The 16,531-nt window shown below is 33.1% G+C and overlaps 1 non-coding gene and 1 pseudogene across 1 annotated transcript; both read right to left on the minus strand.

The window, feature by feature from the left end:
* Positions 1-7,135: 7,135 nt before the first annotated feature.
* LOC126000287 (U6 spliceosomal RNA) lies at positions 7,136-7,239 on the minus strand. Its single transcript, XR_007492639.1, has one exon. It is a non-coding gene; the product is annotated as a U6 spliceosomal RNA (small nuclear RNA).
* A 4,798-nt stretch (positions 7,240-12,037) lies between these two features.
* On the minus strand, positions 12,038-12,188 carry LOC126000001 (uncharacterized; annotated as a pseudogene).
* Positions 12,189-16,531: the final 4,343 nt, after the last annotated feature.

The following is a 16,531-nucleotide window of genomic DNA, read 5'->3' on the forward strand; positions in this document are numbered from 1 at the left end:
TGTGACCCAAACACCAAATATATATATAAATACACAAATATATATACACAAATATATATACATATATATTTAAACCATTGTGATTTACAAATTCTTCATAGTTGGGTTTCAGACATACAATGTTTCAGGACTAATCCCACCACCAGTGTCAATTTCCCTCCATCAATTTTTCCAGAGTCTACTCCATGACACCACCGGCTGCTCCAGCCTGCCATCATAACAGGTCCTTTTTATTTTGGTAGTTGAAATTTAGGTCTCATGATTTTATTGTTGTTGGCTCTGGCTTGGCTATTTAGTTTTATTCTCACTGTCCCCCATCCTTTTCTATTTGTGTTTTTCCTCTTCCACTCAATTTCTTTCTTTTTCCTTGCTATATTCTGGAGCCTAGAGTGTTCTTGTTAACCCCTATTTAAATCATTGGATTTCTTTATGAAGTTATTCTAAGTAGCATATCTATGTGAGATCATCTTGTATTTAACTTTTTTCTTCTGGCTTACTTCATTTAACAATTCTTCCAGTTCCATCCATGTTGCAGCAAATTGCATTATTGCCTCATTCCTTACATACAGCTAGGTAGTGCTCCATTGTATCACATCTTCATTATCCACTTAACTGTTTTTGGACATTTAGGTTGATTACAACCCCTAGCTATTGTTATAATTGCTGCAATTTATAGCAGTAAGCAATATATGCTTTATGATTGGTGCTTAATTATTCATATTAGTTTTGGTTCTTTTTTATATCTTTTGTTTCCTTGGTCAAGAAAAACTTTTGTTTTATGGTTTTATTAATATTAACAACTTCAAAGATGAATGGTTGAGTTGGTGCACTTTTTATTTTATTTTTATTATTTCATAGATATCTTCTCCTGTCGTTATAATTTTGTTTTGTTCTACTTTTGATTCAACTGGATATTATTTTTCTAAGCTCATAAGTTATGTATTATTGTCCAGCATTTTTAATATAAGTAATTATATTAATTTCTTTTTAAGCATGTTTTAGATGCCACACACATATTATTGTTTTTTCTTTGAATTTAAAATACCGTTTATCTTATTTTTTAATTATGAAATTTTAAACTTATTATTTAAAAGTATGATTTTTTAAATTTCCAAATAATTAGGATTTTCTAGCTATGTTGTTATTTTAGATTGAATATAATTCCATTGTAATCAAAATTTTCTTTGAAGATTTCAGGTCTGAAATTTATCAAATACTATTTATGTCCTTGTAGATTATCTATTTTTGAATACTTAATATGTAAACTATGTATTATATTCGGTGCTGTATTCTTTCTGTAAATGTCATTTGTATTATGTTGCTATAGTGCTATTCATAACTGTACACTTATTTATTTTATGACTAGTTCTATTAGTTACTGAGACAGTACTTTGATCATTCATCTGAGGGTTCAAATAGGCAGCTCAGAGAGGTGAATGCATAATTTGCAATCTCAGGTTCAGTTCCCAGCAACTCTTTATACCCTGAGCACCACTGGTAAAGGAGTTTAGCAGGGATCCAGGAATAACCACCTAGCACTCCTAGGTATGGTCCAATCCCCAACCACTTGTTTATATTTGTGGGTTTACTTTTGTATCTTTTAAATAGTGTGATGTTTGTTTCACCAGTGTTTTGCAATATTTGTTATGCATAGTTATAATTCAATTTTTGCCTGGTTTTGGTTTGATGTTTGAACCACATCTGAAAGTGCCTGTGTACTTTCAAGAAAAGTGTGCAAGAAAACTACCATGCATACTGTACTTTCTTTCCTGGACCTCATTTTCCATTTTATTTTTAACTTTCAACCTGTATGTGAATGTTATTTTAAAGGATGTTATAGATAGTATGTAGTTGCATCTAGTAGTTTTGTTTTATTTGTATATTAATTTATAATATTCTATATTGTCCCAAATAAAAATTTACTATGGTAATTCGTGTGAACAAATCTTATATGATTTGGCTCACATATATATTTCAAAATGATAACATCTCAATCTCTCATATATTTGCTATTTATCATTTATGATGAGAGCATTTAAGGTCTACTCTTTATGAATTTTATTTAACTCACAGTTATTTTTAATTTCATGCATACGATATTTCCAATATCACACTCCTCACTGGAGTGTCGATTTTTTACCACAATTTTCTCAGGACCCCCCCAATCACTCTTTCATTCTCTACTTCCCCCCACCACAGTGAGTTCCATAATATGGAACAGTTCTTAGATTCTTTTGCTTTTGTCCATTTGTTATTATTTTCTAACTATGCTTCTTTATAGCTCAGGCATGGGAGAGGCATCATTTTGTATCTGTCCTTTTTCTTTACTTAACACAATTTTCTCATTTCACCTGCATGGTGCCAAATTTATGATTTTGTCTTTTATTATAGTTAATGTATACTCTTAATTCTTAGGAATACAGCATCATCAACCATTAAATTTAATATTTTATATCTATAATTAATCATATACTGAAAGTTTGAACTTATTGATTAAAATGTCTCCATTTTCTGTCTCCCACTCCCTATTCATTATCTTTCTATTGTCTATCTTTATGGGTTCATACTCTTGAAATTATATAAATGAAAATGTACAATTTTTGTATTTTCCTGTATGAATTATTTCACCTAGAATAATAAATCAAGGTCTGTTCATATTATGACAGAAAACAGAATATCTTTTTATCTGAATAATACTACATTATTTATAATATATGATTTATATCACACTTTCTTTTGTCTTTCTATGGATTGTCATTTAGATTCTTTCCATGTCTTGGCTACTGTGACTAATGTTTAATTAATGTTGGGGTATAACTGTTTCTTCAAGATCCTGTTTTCATTATATTTGGATATATCCCAAAATAGGATTGCTATAACATATTGTACATTCAGTTAAATTTCTTTGACAACCTACATACATACTGTTTCCCAGAGTGACTGCACCATTTACATTCTTACAGTGTACAATTTCATATTTTCAGTAATATTTGTGATATCTTGTTATACTAAAAGAAAATAACTGGTATTTTCATTGAAAATCTTTTCAGCCAGTAGCACTCAGACATTCTCCAGGCTGGGCACTCAGAATTACTCCTTGCTGGCTCCATGGACCATTTGGAGATGCCAGAGTCGAATGTAGGTTTGCTTTTGCAAGACAATTGAAGCCCTACCTGTGTGCTATGGCTCTAGCCTGACATTAAAAATATTTTCTTTTTAAAATACAAATTATTGGGGCTCGGGCAATGGTGCAGGGGTAGGGCATTTGCATTGCACATGACTGACCCAGAGCAGACCGCACATACATGATATAGTTGCTCATAATACATTTGTTTTTCTGTAAGAGAGATAAACATTATTAAAAAAGAAAAAAGAAAACAAAGAAAAAAGTACAGCAACAAGAAAATTTGCAAAAATTATTGTATCTTGCAAGGAGGTCATTAAGTCATTGTCAGAAGTTTTAGTAAGTTGATAATTCTGATATTTCTCTTGTGTCTGAACATTAGGTGGCTTCTGACACACGTTGGCATCTATATTGATGTGTTGTTACAAGATGTCAATAAAAAAATAGCCACAATGCAGCTGCGTGAGTCAGGAATTCTAAGCACAATTGCTAATATAGTATATTTTGTGGGGTGTGTTTTCAGCTGCCAGAGCTTCCTGAAGTATTAGAAGGCTACAATGGAGAGTGCCTGCACTCACTTCACAAAAGTCCTGGTAATGTTGGCCCAAATACTGGATGGAATACCTGGAATTTTTCTCAGATAATATAATTTGTATTAAAATATTTTGTACATTTGTATAACTTCTTAAAGAAAGAAAGCTTTTTCAACATTTTTATTCATTCCAATATCAGACTCTTTTATTTTGTGCTGTAAAACTCTATTAATGCCTTGTATGTAGGAGATATTAAGCTCTCACCTGAGATATGGTTTGCAAACATTTTCTCCCACTCAACAAATTGTTTTCTCATCTTGTTGGCTTCTTTTGTTGTGGAGAAACATTTTAGCCTGTTTGTTTATCTTTGCTTTTGTTGTTTCTGTTGTTGTCAAAACAATAACTTTTTACTGACTTGAAAATTTTTCTTCAATTGTCCTCTGATTAAGATGAAAATTACTTTCTTTACGAAAAGGCTATCCTCTGACAATTCTGCTTAATGCCATGTATATTATGAAAAATAGTTTTTGTTTTGTTTTTGCCACATACAGATGTACTAAGTATTTATTTCAAGCTGGCACTCAAGAATTCCTGGCAGGATGAGAAATCCATATGGCGTGTCGTGGATTGAACGCAGGTCAGCTGCGTGAAAGGCAAGTACCCAAATTTTCTATCTTGGCTAGTGGGAACACACAAAATTTCAGCCCTATGGGATCTTTAAAAAATGTTCAGCCTAATGTATTTCAGTGATTCTATTTCCTGTGTCTGGTAATTTCCTTCCATGCATGCACAGGAGTAATAAGGCATATACTCAGGGGAACACCTCTAAAGATCTGTAGTTTTCTCTCTGTAGCTCTCCTATATCTGCAGCACAAGGATCAGCACTGGCCTTCTGACATTTTGATTCAGGGATTCCATCAAGTTGTTTTAGGATTCTCTAATCCCTCTGCACTGCAGCTTAGAAATACCTTCTGGAAAATAAATTGGGCCAACTGGATTGGAAAACTCACTGTCTTTTCTTCTTTCTGCGATAATATTCTGTGCTGCTTGTTGTCCTGTATAAAGACTGATCTATCTATCTATCTATCTATCTATCTATCTATCTATCTATCTATCTATCTATCTATCTATCTATCTATCTATCCATTCATCCATCCATTCATCCATCCATCCATCCATCTTCTATCTATCTATCTATCTATCTATCTATCTATCTATCTATCTATCTATCTATCTATCATCATTCTATATTTTGAGCCACTCCCTGTGTCACTCAGGGGTTATTCCTGGCTCTGCGCTCAGAAATTGCTCCTGGAAGGCTTGGGGGACTAGATGGGATGCTGGGACTTTGAACAAGTCCATCCTGGGTTGGCCACATAAAAGCATACACTCTACTGTTGTGCTATCTCTCTGGTCCCATATATTTTTATTCTCTATTTGCTTTAGTCAGGAAAGTGAAATCCATATTTTTCTAATATGGATGAATATGTTGGGTTTTTTTGTTTTCTCATCAGACACAGTAGTGCTCAGGCTTTACTCCTGACTCTGCACTGAGAGATCTATGCTGGATGTGCTCAGGGTATTGCTGGGGTGCCAGACATCAAATGCAAACAGGGAAAGTGTCTTGCCCTCTATAGACTCTTTTTGGCCCCGAAGATGGATGAATGTATAAACCTCTGACAAATTTCATGGTCTCTTGTTTACTTTGAAAGCTTTTCTCTTTTTGCTTTTAGCACACTAAGCCTGGCATTTTTGTTTGTTTTCAGTTGATTACTGATAGTTCTACTTTCTTAGATCTTTGTTGACTATTGCGTTCTATTGTTGCATAACAAATTACCACAAATGTAGTCACTTAAATCAACAACCAATTTTAGTTCACAGTTCTCTTTGTGAGAAATTCAGGAAGCATTCTTTGCTTGGAGATTCACAATGCTTTGATTGAGTTTTTTTGGGGGGGCAGGTTGAATACTAATCTGCAGCTGTGTATCTTTTTCAAGTTCACAATGTTGTGACAATTAAATTTCTTGCAGTTGAGATATTAAACTCACCTGGGGGGTACACACAAGGTTTCCACATACTGCTTGCATTTCTTGCTACATTACTCACTCCATCTTCAAAACCAGCCATATCATCTTCCTTGATTCAAATATCTTCATGCTTTAAATCTCTTACTCAGAAAGAGCCCTGTAAATTATCTTCAGTGAGCCTGATTAAGTCTCTGTTATAAAGTCGAGTGATTTGATATCTTAAACATGTCTATAAATTCCTCCGTGGAAGCATTTAAATTATATCTCACTTAATAATCAGGTAGGGGTTGCGGCAGGAGAGAAGGGGCAAAGTCTTAAAATTTACCTAAAATTTGCATGGTTCTATTGCTTGGGGTTTCTTCTGATTTTTGCTCAAGTTGTCCTATTTCCTTATGTATTTCATTGCATTTTCTTGGCATTTTATTAGAGGCTTTAGAAATAGAATTTTTTATAAGGTTTATATTGATAATTTCTTCTAGAGAGGGCATTTTTTGCTTATTGCAGGTGTCTGTGGGCATTACTCATTCACAAACATCTTTTAAAATATTTTTGTTAAATCACCATGAAATAGTTAAAAAGTAATTGATAGTTGAATTACAGTCATATAATGTTCCCACACCCATCACTCCACAAATGTTCATTTCCTGCCATCATTTCCCCTAGTTAACCTCCTGTTCCAGCCCAATCTTCTGTGGCAGAAATTTTTCTCTCTCTTATTCTCTTTCTCCCTCTCTTTCTCCAGTTTTTGCTGTAGGCATCATCATTTGCAATACCCTGAAAGGGTATCATGCATATAAATTTACTTCCTTTCAGTTCATAGTTCTTATTCAGAGTGTTAGTTTCCAACTATTATTGGCATCGTGGTCTCTTATCTGTCCTTACTGAACTTTATTCATTATGTCAATTGTCCTTCAGTATTATTCTCATGTTTTTTATAGCCCACAGGTTAGTGTGATCATTCTATGTCTGTCTGTATCCATCTGACACATTTCATTTCACACAATAACCTCCATGTAATAATAATAATTATACATAATATAACATTATAATTATTATCCATAATAATCTCCATAGGAAATTTTACGACTTAAGTTTTACAAACAGCTGCATAGTATTCCATTGTGTATTAGCACAATTACTTTAGCCACTCATATATTCTCAGGCATCAGAGCTGTTTCCAGACGTAGGCTATTGTGAATTGTGCTGCAATTCAAAATAACAAAAGAATGAACAAAAGAGTGCAGATGCATTTTCCACATTGTGTTTTGGGCTCTGAGGGCATATTCCTTGGAGAGGTATTTTTGGGTCATGTAAAAGCTTAGTTTCTAGATTTTTGAGGAATATCCCTATTGTTTCTCAAAAAGGCTGGGCCAGTTGACATTCCCTCCAGTAGTGAATGGAGATTACTTTTTCCCTGCATGCATAGCAACACTAGTTGTTCTTTTTTTTTTTTTAATATGGAACGCTTCACTAATTTGCGTGTCATCCTTGAGCAGGGGCCATGCTAATCTCTGTATCGTTCCAATTTTAGTATATGTGCTGCCAAAGCGAGCACCACTAGTTGTTCTTGTTCTTTGTGATCTGTGTCAGTTTCTATGGTGTGAGATTATAGCTCAGAGTTGTTTTGATTTGCATCTCCTTGATGTCTAATGATATGAAGCATTTCCCCCAACTTTAAACTATTTCAGAGGTAGTAATTAAAACAGCTTGGTACTGGAGTAAACAAACTCTTAGGTCATTGGAATTGTATATTCTGAGATAGATTCCTGAATATATGTTAATTTTGTGATAAAGGAATGAAAAATAACAAGTAGATCAGGGAAGCCTTTTCAACAACTGGTGCTGGGAAATGTAGTCAGTTATGTGCAACAAAATTAACTCAGGCATCTTTATAACATCATGCATAAAAATGAAAGAAATGAAAGCATGAAGGATTAAGGACTTTGATATCAGATCTGAAGCCATAAGATATATAGAGGAAAACTTATAAAGAACTCTCTATTACATTGACCCTAAAGGCATTTCCAAGGGCGAAACACCACTACAAGCAAAGAATATAAAACAGGACTATATTAAATTAAGATGTTTCTGCTGCACCTCTAAGGAAACAATGACCAGGATACAAAGAAGGAATTGGAGAAATTATTTACCAAATAATCATCTGATAAGGAATTAATATCGAAGATATGTAAGGCACTGATAGAGCTTAACAAAAATAATCCAATCCCATCAAATTATGTGGACAAGAGATGAGCAGAAAATTCCTCAAAAATATAGATGGCCAAAAGCACATGAAAAAAATATTCCACATCATTAATTATCAGGGTGATTCAGACACTGCTTAATAGCAATTAAGTTTTATGTTTTTCTGCCACAGCCCAGGATCTTTAGTGGTCTTATTTACCCTGGTTTATGTTTACTGTGGAATATAAACTGAAATATTGCATTGGTATAGCACTGGTATGCCAGTTTGGTGGGTGATTGATTATTCTATCTTTCTACCCTAGAAGAATTATAATATTTGATCATTGTCTTGTTGATCACAGCATATGGTCCAAAATGAACAGCACTCTCGATTCTGTTTCGAAGAGGAAAGACCTTCTGAATCAAAGTCACTTCAAAATTTAGCATTCTCTCTTGTTCTTTTTCTTAGATTTGATTTTTCAGGATTTTTATGTTTTAATCATACAACATTAATATCTATACAACCTTCTTTGAATGTACCTACAGAAAATCATTTTATGAACTAGTGCCAATTTTAGAGTGAATACCATCTCCCAGTTTCAATTCTAGTTTGAAGGAACTAGATAATGACATTTTGATTTCTATTGTCTTGAATGTGACCAGCTTTTTTCCTCATGGAACATTTGAGATCCAAGTTTTTAGTTCTGGTTTTGTATATTTTTTTTTGTATAATTTCATGATGGTGTACTAGGTCTAGTTAATTATCCCATTTACATTTCTAAGCACATAATAGATTCTTCTGATCTGGAAACTCAAGTTCGTTGGTTATATGAAAATCTGAAGCATCCCATGTGGTCCCCCGACTCTGCCAGGAGTAACCCTTGAGTCCCACCGGGTGTTACTAAAAAACAAAACAAAACATAAAAAAAAAAGAAAATCTGAAAATATACTACAATGATTTATATTTTGTCCCATTTTTTCTCTTTCTAGAACTTTCATTAGTTGATATTTGGCTTCCTATAATGATCCTCCAATTTTATTGCCTTTATTCCTTGCTTGCCTTTTCTTCTCCTTTTGTCTTTTTCTTCTATTTCATAAAAATTATTCAAACATTTGATGAAATTTTTCATCATTTTTAATTATTTTATTTTATTTTTTCTCATTTTATGTAAACATCATGGTTACAAAAATGTTCATGATTAGGGGTTTTAGTCTTATAATGTACACCATGCCTCATCAGTGCACATTTCATGCCACAAATGCCCCAGTTTCCCTCACCCCCATCTTTATCTGGAGCAGACACTTTATTCCTCTGTCTCTTCCTCTCTTCCCCATTTTTACCTTTTAGATTGTGGTTTACAATATTTTAATGAAGTGATAATGTGCCTATTACTTTATCTTTTTCAGCACTCTGTTCTTGTCTAGCATAATCAGTTCCAATTATCATTGTCTCAGTGTTCCCTTCTCTACCCTAACTGCATTAAATTTTCACATCAGTAAGTTAAATGCATTTATAATAAGTTTTTTTGAAAAAATTAAGTAACATTTTGTTTACATTTAGTGGTATTCTGATTATTGGGGAAGATATATTACTATGTCAATTGAAGTAATATTATATTCTCTATATATTTATGTATTCACATTATCTCTATTATATATAGAGAATAGATTATAAATTAAGTAATTCTAAATTCTTTGTATTCCGAACTCTATTTTTTTTTAATGCATAATTTTTTTTTATTTAAACACCTTGATTACATACGAACTCTATTTTAATATGAAAATCTGTACTTAAATATGAGTGGTTGTTGGTTATCGAGTCATATTTTGTAGTGTCACTAAAAGGCTCATTAAAAATTGTACATTTGGGGAACATGGATTTCTGCTTGTGAAGTACACTATGTATTAGGAACTTCTGAGTGGGAGACATCTGTTTCTGTGCATGTATGTGTCTGTCTGTCTGTAGCGTTTAGTATCCACGGTGATAATTTCTCTGATCTCTATTCTCTTAAGCCAATAGATATAATGAAACTTAGCTTTCAATTTCAATTTGAAACCTTTAAACTAATTTTCTTACTTTAAATACAGAAATTTACTCCAGACATCTATTCTGTATGGTAAACTCCTGTCTAAAATCTACTTATTTTTTCAGTCTTTGGCTTCTTTTCTATGTATATGCTTTGTATCTTATATTTACATGATCAGTTTCTTCAGTTTCTGTTTTCTTGATTATTGACATGCACAAAACTATAGAATATCATGGATACAGGTCTTTACCAGTATTCTATTATATGGTTCATGACTCTTCCTCAGTCATGTGTTTCCCCCCTTTCAGTGTGCAAAGTCATATTCTCAAGAGAAAGAGCCAAATTCTCTCAGTTTCTTTCAGCTTTTTTTGTATCAATGACAGGGTATAACAGTCATATACAGCTCATATAAACAAATTTAAATTTCCATCAATCAGAACGTCGTATAAAATTTTTAAAGTAAATTACAAACTTGGAAAATGTTTCAGTACTTATGACAAAAGATTAATATACATATATATGAGAAAACATATTAATTGAAACAAATGTGTATACAGTTGGTGGGAAAAATGGACATGAGGAAAAAGGTGCATGTAATTCACAGTAAGTACAAATATGCATAACAGGGAATTAATAAATGATAACTAACAAAAATTAATAAAACCTAAACAGATAATCAATTATTTTACCTATGAGCTAAAAATAATCATTATATTCAGGATTAGTGGCAGCTCATAGGAAGCACTATCATAATCTGCTGATATATTTTTTAATTGGCAGAATTTCTCTTCAGGCCATCTCATATGATACTTTACAGGAACTTAAACACAGTATTTCTCCATAATGAGGTACTTACTATGCCTGAGAAGGGATTCAGAGTAGACTACAAGAAAAGGTGCACAGAATGCTTGGGGGTTTCCACTTCAATTTTCACAGTGGGACTCTAAGGACATGAGAATACCCACAAGAAGAAAGCCATTTTGCCTAGACTTAGAACCCATCTCTACTGGTGCAGTCATCCACTGGGTATCCAATGACTCACTCAAATCCCTCTCCTTAGACTGAACAAAAAATAAAGATCCTGTTAACTATGTGGGCCATCATGCTGAGCACATTTGTTATCAAATTTGACCATCTCAAGTCCCCATAGGGGATGCTACTAGCATCATGGACCACTGACTAAAGAAAATACTACTTTCAGATACTGACCAGAAAAAACACACTTGTAAGAAATTAGACAAGAGTAGGACTAAAGTAGAATTAAAAAGTAGAACAATACTGAAGTAGAATTAAAAACAGAAGCAAAACAAAGAAACAATTCTAAAATCTAGAAAACGCCTATAATGTTATCATACTGGTAGATGGCTTCTTAATAAGATCTTACCAATTTACTTACATTGTGATTAGATATGTTTAAGGAAAACCACAATAAATTTAGGAGAGACAGACAAATTGTAAAACAAATAAACAGAATATGATTTTTAGCCTTAAAACCATGGTGAAATCAATTGAATAAGCCTTAGAATCTATGATAAAATCAAAGCTGAGCAACTTTTGACAAATTTGAAAGCTCAGTTTTATGCAAAAATTTGGAGCAAAATAAACCTGGAAGTTTATGGCACTTTAATATTTTATCATATTTTAACCATTTGTTTAGTCAAAACACAAGCACTGCTGTTATCCTAGAAATTCCAGTTTCAAAAGGTTTATCCAAAAAAAAAAGGTTTATCTAAAAAAAACAACTAAAAAGGGATTTTTATTAAAGGTTACACTTTAGGGGTGGAGCAGTGGCGCGGGGCGTAAGATGTCTGCCTTGCAAGCTCTAGCCTAGGACGGACTGCGGTTCGATCCCCAGAGTCCCATATGATTCCCCCAAACCAGGAACGATTTCTGAGTGCAGAGCCAGGAGGAAAAGCAAAAAACAAAAAAATGCCCTCCCCCCAAAAAAAAGTTACACTTTAATAATAAACTGAATAAAATTGACTGTGAAGTAGAAAAGCAAACTAATGTCCAACAATGGGAGACTGGATATAAATATGTATGGCACATACTTATGATTGAATAAATAAAAATATATTCACTATGTATGTATATTAATTTATATGGTAGGTGTGCAATAATAACAAATTCTTTTTTTTCCTTCAGGGAAGAGCATGAATGCAGTTCCCCATGACCACAAATTATGCATTTGAGTTTCCCATGTTTGGGGAATTTGCAGGTGTTTGCACATCTGGAGATTCACCCTGGGAAAACTACTTTTGTGATCATAGCATCTCCTCTGCCAGCTAAAAATTAGAAATTTTGCTTTTTTAATGCTATCCATTTCTATATTCCTTTGTGGAGCAATTATTTTCTGTCTGTGAAGAGAAAGGAACCAGAACGTTGATTACTTCTGCTCCCTTCTTAGCTAGACCTTTACTGAAGCTCTTTTTCGAGAGCCTATTTGATAATTGCATGCAATCCTATAACTGCTAGGAATTAGTCAGTGAACACTCAAGCAACATTTTATTATGATTCATTTATGTTAATCAAAGGTAATGGACTGACCATGAGAATTATCATCAGCTCTTGCAAATATATGATTAAGTTTTCAAGAGTGCTGGTATTTTTACTAAGAAGCCTGTCTGTAATGAAACATGCCCCCTCAATTCCTCTGTTACCAGTAATAGACCTATCAATCCTCCAAACTCCCAAAGGCCTAACCTCTGACAGTGACTAGCAGAAAGTAAAACCTGATTTTGTAAATCTTTCTCCAAACTCCTCCTGGCATTTAGTGTCTTGTTAGCCACATAAGCAGCAGATCTATCTCTGCTTCTTGCAACCTGACTGTTTGGCTCTGCCTATAATGGAAATCATCAGAAAAATACCATCAATTTCTGACACATTCGTGATTCCTGAAAAAGTATGAATATATTATTGTCATTCTGATAGAAGCTTGTCTAGCTGTTTCTTTGTGGACTTCAGAGCATAGTTAGCAATAGATTTTCTTGGGAATGTTCTGGTTGACAATGACTCATTTTACTATATAATCTATACTCTTTAGTATGCATTTAATTACCCCAATTTACAAAGTACTGTTATCCCTATCATCTCCCTCATCTCTTCCAGAAGAAACTGGTTTCAAACCAGTATGCTGTCTCCTTTCATTTGATCTTAAAGATCCATAAACATCCTGAAATGGTTAAGAGGCCATGATTAAAGGTTGTATGAAAATTTAGTACAGCTGAATTTTGTAGATGAATAAAATTAAAGCTTTTTTGTAGAGTACCTTTATATTTTTGGAAGCACTTCAAATGCACTGTTTCATTTGGCCCTCAAAACAGCATTGTGACGTCAATAGTATAGAACCAAGCACAAACCTTTTATATCAAGAAATAGGGGAAACTGAGGAGTGGAATAACTGGAGATAACTTATAAGTCATGAGTAGAGATTAAAATTTATATGCCTAAACTCTTACCTAAATCACTTTCTTTTTGCATGCACTTGAGCTGTTTTTTCTTTTGATAGAGACTGTCATCATTGATATTGATTTGAGGCTATTTGAATCAATAAGTTTAAATACCATTATTTACAGGAAGTTTACCAGAACTTGAAGCTAACAGATCATTTCTAAGGTGTTAAAAAAAAGCTAATGAAAGGTTGTGTGACAAAAGGATTTTGTGTGAAAGGAATTTGGGAATTCTCCATAGGAAAGGACAAAAGAGGGAGAAATGGGATGCATGCTGGGAATAGGTGTGGGAGGGAGGACAACACTGGTGGTGGGAATGCCCCTGGTACATTGTCACTATGTACCTTAAATACTCTGTGAAAGATTTGTAAGTCACTTTGTTCACAATAAAAATTATTTAAAAAATAAAAATAAAAACACTAAAGTAAAAAAGAAAAAACAAAAGTCAGAGAATTCTAGCCAACATGTAAAATGGTAGAAAACAGACCATTTTTTCTGACCAGAAGTTGACCTTTTGAAAGTGACAGAATGAGGTTACCAGGGTTAGCATCTCCTTTTAGAGTATTCAAGTTGATGTTTCCCATGGTAAATACAAAGGCCATGGAAGTCGAAGAATAAACATTTTCACTCTTTTGTAAAACAGTATGTGTCCTCTTAGCTTCTACTTAACTTAATTATAAGTATATTTCCAGCAATCTAATTACACTTAGAAATTTTCTGATACTTTGATCATCAGGGAAACACTTAATAGACATTGGTGTTGATATTGTGATTAAAACTTTTTTCCTCTCACAGTTCTAGTACCAGACAGTCTAGTGTATCTTTCTCAAAATATAGATGTATGAATCACAGCAAGTGAGGTCAGACCTGCATGTAATAACCTCACCACTATTAGCCATGTGAACTATGTGGAATCAATGCAGACTCCCTACTCAGGGTCATTGATTGCTCAACTGAATTTATCTTTCAATCTACAGGTATCAATATTAAGCAGGTGGATGTTTGAGGCAATGCAATCATACACTAATAGTAATTTAATTGATAATAATTGAAAGTGATTTGATTGAAAGTAAGCCCAGATTATTTTGCATAAGGAATACTGTGTCATTAAACTTGGATTCTACAGCTACAAGTTCTGGATATGTAAGTAGGAAGATTCTATAGGTAGATAGGTTTATCAGACAGAAAGATACAAGGACATAAACAATTTATAAAACTGAAATTAAGCCATAATAATTTGTGCTACCACTGACATTTAGAATTATATCCTGATATATACAGACATTTGTTACACAGATTCTATACTTTATTCAACCTCAGTTCTTCTGGGTCTTTATTTATGAGGACATTGGTTGCAAGTAACAATACATGACTAACAGAAGATTTAAAATGGTAATGATTCATTATCTCACTTGATACTCTCTTCCTCCTCATGTGAAAAATAAATGCTATAGCACAGTATTTAACATCCACATGTTGTCAGGAAACTCAAAATGTGGAAAGAATGAACTTCAACTGCATCCTCAATACTCATCAGGAAGCTTAAATTTCTCTTGAAATACTGCTCTTCCAGTTTAACAAAACATTGTCTAAGTTGCAATCATTTATCTTTCCTAATTTCCTTTTGTTGTTTTTGCAGTAACTGTGATTTTTGGAATGACTTGGGAGGAAGTACCACATACATGGTAAAGCTATCATACTTTGCTGTGTTCACAAGAAGGCAAGGGAAGGAGAACCCAAACCCAAGCTATTTACAAAAATGTCATCTGAAATATATACTGCTTTTTGTTTTTCTTTTTTTCACATAGAGGTTTTATCTGATATACAAAACATGTTGACAAAAACTGGAGTTTGAAAACAGGATAATTTAGGATGTTAATAATTCAAAGATTTTTCTGCTTGAATATTTTATTCAGTCTTTACATATTCAGTAGGGTACCTATGTCAAATTAATTATCTTCTTTTATTTTATTTATTTATTTTTTTAATTGTTATCTTCTTTTAATGCTGTTGTACTTCATGTTGTAGTCTGCTACTTCTTTTATTAGTTTCAACAACTAGACATTTTAACTTTATCCTCACCCAAACTTACTTTATTTAATCCTCCTAAGTTTTGAATCTGAAACCATATAGAAGGCATCCAACTTCTCTTCTAAATTCTAGGCATACAGAAATGGCAAATATACGACAAAAGTTTTTGTGTACCTTTATGCTTCTTTGAAATTATTTGCCTTTAGATGTTGCCTGTTTTTACAATCTTGGTCTTTTACTTGTAGTCTTAAAGATGTACCCAGAAAGAAGAATGAAGGTGCCTGGATTGGTGTGTCAAAGTAACAAAGGAGGGTCATCTTGGGGTGGGTATGGGGAGTACTCTACTCCCTCATCAATATGCTAGATGTCTACTTAAGTTATGCCAGGTTGCACTACTCTTGTAAAATATAAAGTGGTGACTTACATTGGAATAGGTTTAAAAATATACCTAAGCCATTCTGCATGTGCTAATGCTTAACTTAATTTGTTATGCCTTATAAAATATAGCTTTTATTATTTGTGGAAGTTTTAAGAGGCAGGTGTAATTTTAGAAAAAAAACTTTAAATGGACTCCTCTGAGTTTTCATCACACTTAATTAAGGCATCTCTCTCATTTAATAAATCTTATACCTTTGAGTTGTGGTAACTGTCCTAGAAGGAAAAAATAAGACATTTAGAATTTGTTCAGTTTGGTGAACTCAACTATAATTGCAAAATAGTATCACCCATGAAACTGCAAGTAAAAACAAATATCACTAATAAAATGTCTAGTGTTCAGAACTTATATAATACCAACTGATTCAAAACCTCTGGACAGGATTGGTAATTTTACAGTTTAAGAAATTATACTATACTTTTAAATTTCTGGCATATTTTTCAAGGTAAAATGATTTTGGTAGAAGATGTTGGGTCCCTTGGTTGTGATGGAGGTGCTGTAATTTTGTGCATCAAAAGCAGGAATGTTAACATTGTTGTATCCACATTACCTAAAATATTATAAGAAAAAGAAAACAATAAATTTATGACTTGTTAGCATAAAATTGAGATGCCTCTCAAGTTCCTATGTCATTTGGGTTTTCTATATTTTAAGCAAAGGTTAGAAATCTCTAAAATTTATTTATGTAATATTTTATTAATATGGGCCTGGAGAGATAGC

The sequence above is a fragment of the Suncus etruscus genome, chromosome X, assembly GCF_024139225.1.
Source record: "Suncus etruscus isolate mSunEtr1 chromosome X, mSunEtr1.pri.cur, whole genome shotgun sequence".
NCBI lineage: Eukaryota > Metazoa > Chordata > Mammalia > Eulipotyphla > Soricidae > Suncus > Suncus etruscus.